Source organism: Mustela nigripes, chromosome X (genome assembly GCF_022355385.1).
Source record: "Mustela nigripes isolate SB6536 chromosome X, MUSNIG.SB6536, whole genome shotgun sequence".
Classification (NCBI taxonomy): domain Eukaryota; kingdom Metazoa; phylum Chordata; class Mammalia; order Carnivora; family Mustelidae; genus Mustela; species Mustela nigripes.
The window spans coordinates 52,112,272-52,120,726 of NC_081575.1; positions in this window are offsets into that span (position 1 = coordinate 52,112,272).

Consider the following 8,455-nt stretch of genomic DNA (forward strand, 5'->3'; position numbering starts at 1 on the left):
TATATTTGAAAGTTTCTAATTAGAGTAGACATTAAAAAAGATAAAAAGTCTTTATAACTACATGAGGGGCAGTTAGCTATTAATATTATTAATATTAATATTATAGTATTTATTATTTATATATACTAATTGATATATATTAATTAGTTATCATATGAATTATTTTAATATTATATATTAATTATTGTAATTAATTAATCATATTAATTAGTATGTATACAAGTATATATACTAATATAATTTATTAATTATATATACCAATTACTATGATATTATATTAATATGATATTAATATTAATATTATTGTTGTTGTTGTCCTCATTTCACAATATATACATATACCAAATCATTGTCTTGTACATATCAAACTTTCACAACGTTAGATGTCAATTATATCTCAAATAAAATAGAATGTGGATGGAATAATAGCACATAGCTCATACAGTTTTTATAAATATTAAATAGGTTGAAAAAGGTAAGTGTATATGGTAATGCTTGGCACAGAGTAAGTCCTCAATAAATGCTAACTATTCTTTCTATAGATATATAGGTAAAATTGTTGATGGAAAGATAGCAGTTATCATTATGGCTAAAAAGTTCAATTAGACTATCAAAGGGATTGATGGGGGAAAAAGTTAAAAATTTGAGAGTAAAGAAGAAGGTATTAATTGGTATTTTCTCCTAATTAAATATATTTTGATATCAATGGAAAGATTCTAGTACTGGGAACCCTACATCAATGAATTGTTATGAGGAGAAAGTGAGATAATCTTTGAGAAATACCTAAGAAAAAAAGCACTATATTAATGGTATTATTATTTTGTTGACACAGCTAGTTGCAAAGTGAAATGTTTCCTCAAACAATTTGGGGCAGGAAATGCTAAAATACATTATATTACTTGTTTGGTTTTGCTCCCTGAATCATCAGCTTACCTCTTATTGTTTTATAGACATTGGCTATATTAGATGTCATTTCTTATTCATATAGATTATATTTTTTTTACTCAGTTTGGGGTAAAAGAAATACAATCTATAAGTTCAACATGAATTTAGGTAGTAAAGAATTATAATTTTAAAATATAGAATAGGGGTGTCTGGGTGGCTCAGTGGGTTAAGACTCTGCCTTCAGCTCAGGTCATGATCTCAGGATCCTGGGATTAAGCCCCACATTGGGCTCTCTGCTCAGCAGGGAGCCTGCTTCCCCTTCTCTCTCTTCCTGCCTCTCTGCCTACTTGTGATTTCTGTCTGTCAAATAAATAAATATTTTTTTTTAAAAAGAAAACTTCAAAAAAATATATATATAGAATAAAATATATATATATATATAGAATATACCACTTAGCCTTTGTTGTTCTTTTAGTCTCCAAAAGTGATTACTTGACAGAATAAGTCTATTTTATTTTTATTTTTTGCCAGATAGATAAGAAGCTTTTATTTAAATGAGAGCAAAATACAACATATCAACATTTAGGGTGTATGACTGAAGTAGGATTAGTTTTTCTAAAATGATTTAAATGTCTATATTAGAAATGAAGAAAGATCTCAAATCAATAATGTGTCCTCTTTAGAATATCCATGAATGGCTAAATAAATTGTGTTATATAATTATAATGAAATATTATTTGGCTATAAAAAGAAATAAAGTACTGATGCATGCTATAAGATTGATGAACTTCAATCATTTAGGTAAAGTGACTGAAACCAGATACAAGAGACAACATATGGTATGAGTCCACTTAAATGAAATGTCCATAAATAAAGATTTACAGAGACCAAAAGTAGATTAGTGATTGTTTGGGGAGAGGAATACAAACAGATAGTACCTGTATATTAACACGAGAGGTCTTACTACGGGGAATGAAAATGTTCTAAAACTGATTTACGGTGATGGTTGTAGCACTCAGTAAATTTCTAAAAATCACTGAATCATACATTTTAAGGTAATTAAGTTTATAAAATATGAAACATACCTCAATAAAGCTGTTTTTAGAAAAGCTACTTACATCCCTGAAAAGATAGAAAGTACCTATAGTGTCACTTCTAGGTGTCTCTGTCTAAAAATATTTTTTTTAAATGGAAATATAACTCTATCAGCAAAAATTAGTTTACAGCCATTCTCTTGAGTATGTTATGATGCATAAGGATAGATTTTTTTAAAAATAGTTAATCAGTAAAGCAACCAACTTAACAAAGCAAAGAAAAATAAGTAATGACATAAAATAAAATCTGTTGAAATGTCTTCCTGGTAGAGTATACTATAATTATTATACAAAATAATAGAAAGCAAAATAATCAAAGTTTTGAAATCTTCAAATTGTTTTTCATTCTCGAATTCATTATTTGTTGCTACATATGAAACATACCTACACACCAGCTTCTGATTTCTTTTTCTTTTTTTTAATTATTTATTTATTTAATTACTTTTCAGTCTACTAGAATTCATTGTTTATTCACCACACCTAGTGCTCCATGCAATACATGTCCTCCACAATACCCAACACCAGGCTGGCCCAACTTCTAACCCCCGCCCCTTCAAAACCATCCAATTGTTTTTCAGTCCATAGTCTCTCATGGTTCATTTCCCCCTCCAATTTCCCTCCACTCCCTTCTCCTCTCCATTTCCCCTTGTCTTCCATGTTATTTCTTATGCTCCACAAATAAGTGAAACCATATGATAATTGACTCTCTCTGCTTGACTTATTTCAGTCAGCATAATCTCTTCCAGTCCCGTCCATGTTGCTACAAAAGTTGGGTATTAATCCTTTCTGATGGAGGCATAATACTCCATAGTGTATATGGACCACATTCTCCTTATCCATTTGCCCGTTGAAGGGCATCTTGGTTCTTTCCACACTTTGGCGACCATGGCCATTGCTGCTATAAACACTGGGATACAGATGGCCCTTCTTTTCACGACATCTGTATCTTTGGGGTAAATACCCAGGAGTGCAATGGCAGGGTCATAGGGAAGTTCTATTTTTAATTTCATAAGGAATCTCCTCCACATAGTTCTCCAAATTGGCTGCACCAACTTGCATTCTCACCAACAGTGCAAAGGGTTCCCTTTTCCCCACATCCTCTCCTAACACGTTGTTTCCTGTCTTGCTAATTTTGGCCATTCAAACTGGTGTAAGGTGGTATCTCAATGTGGTTTTAATTTGAATCTCCCTGATGCCTAGTGATGATGAACACTTTTTCATGTGTCTGATAGCCATTTGTATGTCTTCACTGGAGAAGTGTCTGTACATGTCTTCTGTCCATTTTTTGACATGATTGACTCTTTTGTGTGTGTTGAGTTTGCGAAGTTCTTTATAGATCCTGGTTTCAGTCTTTGTCTGTACTGTCATTTGAAAATATCTTCTCCCATTCCGTGGGCTGCCTCTTTGTTTTGTTGACTGTTTCCTTTGCTGTGCAGAAGCTTTTGATCTTGATGAAGTCCCAAATGTTCATTTTCACTTTTGTTTCCTTTGCCTTTGGAGACATATCTTGAAAGAAGTTGTTGTGGCTGATATCAGAGAGGCCTATGATTTCCTCTAGGATTCTGATGGGTTCCTGTCTCACGTTGAGGTCTTTTATCCATTTTGAGTTCATCTTTGTGTACAGTGTAAGAGAATGGTCGAGTTTCTTTCTTCTACATACAGTTGTTCAATTTTCCCAGCACCATTTATTGAAGAGGCTGGCCTTTTTCCACTGTATATTTTTTCCTGTTTTGTCAAAGATTATTTGCCCATAGAGTTGAGGGTCCATATCTGGGCTCTCTACTCTGTTCCACTGGTCTATGTATCTAGTTTTATGCCAGTACCATGCTGTCTTGCTGATCACAGCTCTGTAGTAAAGCGTGAAATCAGGTAACGTGATGCTGCCAGTTTTGTTTTTCTTTTTCAACATTTCCTTAGCAATTCAGGGTCTCTTCTGATTCCATACAAATTTTAGGATTATTGCTCCAGCTCTTTGAAAAATACCAGTGGAATTTTGATCGGAATAGCATTAAAGGTATAGATTGCTCTATGCAGTATAGACATTTTAACAATGGTTATTCTTCTGATCCAAGAGCATGGAATGGTCTTCCATCTTTTTATGTCTTCTTCGATTTCTTTCATGAGTTTTCTGTAGTTCCTCAAGTACAGATCCTTTACCTCTTTGGTTGGGTTTATTCCCAGGTATCTTATGGTTCTTGGTGCTATAGTAAATGCAGTCAGTTCTCTAATTTCCCTTTCTGTGTTTGCATTGTTAGTGTATAAGAAATCCACTGATTTCTGTATATTGACTTTGCATGCTGCCACTTTACTGAATTGCTGTATGAGTTCTAGTAGTTTGGGGGTGGAGTCTTTTGGGTTTTCCATATAAACTATCATCATCTGTGAAAGGAGGGTTTGACTTCTTCATTACCAATTTGAATACATTTTATGTCTCTTTGTTGTCTGATTGCTGTTGCTAGGACTTTTAATACTATGTTGAACAAGATTGGTGAGAGTGGGCATCTTTTTGTGTTCCTGATCTCAATGGGAAGGCTGTGAGCTTTCTCCCATTAAGGATGATATTCGCCATATTTAATATTTGTGTTTTTCATAGATAGATTATATGAAGTTCAGGAATGTTCCCTCAATCCCTATACTTTGAAGCATTTTAATCAGGAACGGATGTTGGATTTTGTCAAATGCTTTTTCTGCATCAGCTGAGAGGACTATGTGGTTCTTCTCTCTTCTCTTATTGATTTGTTCTATCACATTGATTGATTTGCAAATGAACCATCCTTGCAACCCAGGGATGAATGACACCTGGTCATGGTGTGTGCTGTTGGATCCTATTTACTAGGATCTTGTTGAGAATCTTAGCATCCATATTCATCAGTGATATTCGTCTGAAATTCTCCTTTTTCGTGGGGTCCTTGCCTGGTTTGGGCATCAGGGTAATGCTGGCTTCATAAAAAGGAGGAGAGATTTTCCTACTGCTTCAATTTTTTGCAACAACTTCAAGAGAATAGATACTATTTCTTCTTTGAACGATTGGTAGAATTCCCCAGGGAATCCATCAGGTCCTGGGCTCTTGTTTTTTGGGAGGTTTTTGATCACTGCTTCAATCTCGTTACTAGATATCTGTCTATTCAGGTTGTCAATTTCCTTCTGATTCAATTCCGGAAGTTTATAGTTTTCCAGGAATACATCCACTTCATCTAGGTTGCTTAACTTATTGGCATATAACTGTTGATAATAATTTTGATGATTGTTTCTATCTCCTTGGTGTTAGTTGTGATCTCTCCCTTTTCATTCTTAATTTTATTAATTGGGGCCTTCTCTCTTTTCTTTTGGATTAGTTTGGCCAATGGCTTATCGATCTTATTGATTCTTTCAAAAAACCAGCTTCTGGTTTCATTGATGCGTTCTACTGTATCTCTGGTTTCTACCCCATTGTTCTCTGCTGTAATCTTGATTATTTCCCTTTTTGTGTGTGGAGTTGGCTTAATTTGTTGTTGATTCTCCAATTCTTTAAGGTGTAGACTGCTGGTATATTCTGGATCTTTCAGTTTTTTTGAGGGAGGCTTGGATGCCTATGCATTTCCCCCTCAGGACCACCTTTGCTGTATCCCATAGATTTTGGACTGAGGTGTCTTCATTCTCACTGGTTTCCATAAATTGTTTCAGTTCTTCTTTGGTCTCCTGGTTGATCCAAGCATTCTTAAGCAAGGTAGTCTTTAGCTTCCAGTTGTTTGAGTTCCTTCCAATCTTTTCCTTGCGATTGGGCTCCAGTTTCAAAATGTTGTGATCTGAGAATACACAGGAAGTAACCTCAGTCTTTTGGTACCAGTTGAGCCCTGATTTGTGACCCAGTATGTGGTCTATTCTGGAGAAGGTTCCATGTGCACTCGAGAAGAATGAGTATTCTCTTCTGTGGAATGGAAATAGGGTGGAATGTTCTGTATATATCTATGAGGTCCATCTGATCCAGTGTGTCATTCAATCCTCTAGTTTATTGATTTTTTGCTTGGATGCACTGTCTATTATTGAGAGTATTGTGTTAAGACTCCTACTATTAACGTATTCATATCAATATGACTCCTTATCTTGATTAACAGTTTTATAATGTAATTGTCTATTCCCATATTGGGAGTATAAATGTTTACAATTGTTAGATTTTCTTGGTGGATAGTCCCTTTAAGATTCATTTAGTGTCAATGGAATACTATGCAGCCATGAAAATAAATGAAATCTTGCCATTTGTGACAACGTGGATGGAACTAGAGGGTATCATGCTTAGCGAAATAAGTCAATCAGAGAAAGACAACTATCATATGATCTCCCTGATATGAAGAAGTGGAGATACAGCATGGGGGTTAAGTGGGTAGGAGAAGAATAAATGAAACAAGATGGGATTGGGAGGGAGACAAACTATAAGTGACTCTTAATCTCACAAAACAAACTAAGGGTTTCTAGGGGGAGGGGAGGTTGGGAGAATTGGGGTGGGGTTATGGACATTGGGGAGGGTATGTGCTATGGTGAGTGCTGTGAAGTGTGTAAAGCTGGCGATTCACATATCTGTTCCCTGGGGGATAAAAATATATTATATGTTTATAAAAAATAAAAAATTAAAAAAGAAAGAATCATGTAGGGTCCTTCTGTATCTCTAACTACAGTCTTTAAAAGCTAATTTATCTGATATGAGAATTGCTATCCCAGCTTTCTTTTGAGGCCCATTGGCATGAAAGATGCTTCTCTATCCCTTCACTTTCAGTCTGGGTATATCCTTAGGTTCCAAATGGGTCTCTTGTAAACAACATATGGAAGGGTCCTGTCGTTTTATCCAATCTGCAACCCTGTGTCATTTTATGGGCACATTTACGCCATTCACATTGAGAGTGATTATTGAGAGCTTTTTTTTTTTATTGACCTCCTTTCATCTGTGAAGTCTTTGTTTCTTTAGATTATCACCATATATTTCTGTTCAATGATATTCTTAGGATTTTCCCTCTTTTATAGAAACCCCCTTAGTAATTCCTGCAGTATCTGCTTGTTAGTTGCACACTCTTTTAAACCTTGCTGGTCTTGGAAGCTCTTTATCTTTCCATCTGTTTTTGAATGTCAGTTTTGCTGGATAAATTATTCTTGGCTGCATGTTCTTATCATTTTGTGCCATGAATATGTCTTTCCAGCCCTTTCTGGCTTGCCAGGTTTCTGTGCACATGTATGACATTATTCTGATGGACTTTCCTCTGTATGTAAGGAATTTCTTTGCCCCAGCTGCTTTCAAGAGCTCCTGTCTCCAATTATGATTCATCATTTTCAGTATCATGTGCCCTGAAGTCTTTCTAGATTCTATGATCTTGGGGGGAGTCCTTTCTGTCTCTAGTACACGAAGTTGGTTCCATTGGCGAGATTGGAAAAATTTTCATGGAGAATTTGTTCCACTGTATCTTCTAGTCTTCTTTCTTTCTCCTCCCCCTCAGGGATTCCAATAACTGTGACGTTGGAATGTTTCATAGCATGTTTTATTTTCCTAATTCTGTTTTCATGGTTTCTAAGCTGTTTGTTCCAGGCTTCCTCCTGGTCCTTTCTTTCTATCTCTTTGTCCTCCAGATCACTAATTCTATCTTCTGCCTCAGTTACCCTAGCTCTTAGAGAATTTAGATTAGATTGGAACTCATTGAGAACATTGTGAACATCATCCCATGTGGCTTTCACATCTGCCCTAATCAATTCCATTTTGCCATCCATTGCTTTCTCCAACTTAGTTATTTCCTGGATAATTGTTAGCCTGAATTCCCTTTCTGACATACCGTCTGTGTCCATATCCAATAGCTCTGATACAGAGGGCCCAGTATCTGATTTTTTCTTCTGTTGGGCATTCCTCCTCCTAGTCATTTTTGTGAGAGATGGCTGAACGGATGTGTAGCTGAATGTATTGACCATGGTGCAGGCAAGGTGCAACCTGGAATGCTTCTGAGCAATCAAGAGTCCCCACCCAAAAGGGGAAAATAAAAAAAAGAAAAAAGAAAGAGAGAGAAAGAGACAGGGAAAAAAAAAGAAAGATCAAATAAAGGAGAAGACCCAGCCCAAATGAATCCCATGGTAAGATTTATGAAGTATACAAACAAAAACAGACAAACAATAAGACTGACAAAAGTAGATGGCAAGAGAAAAATATATAAATAAAAAAAATCAAAATAAAACAAAAGAACCTCATCAAAAAGAACCCAAGTATAAGATTTATATACTACCAGGACAAAAGCAAATACACAGAAACACTGGCATAAAAAAATGATCGGAGAGTTGTTATAAATTCTCAGTGTGTGCAAGGAGGGTTATTTTGATTCTTCCTGTATGTATCTTGATATCTTTGTTAAAGGACTCAACTTTTGTAAGATAAAGGGGGATTAAAAACTGGTTTACTTATAGGAATAGCATTGATTGTGGAAAGGGGATTACCTTGAAGCTTATCTCTATATGAATATTTTAAAAAA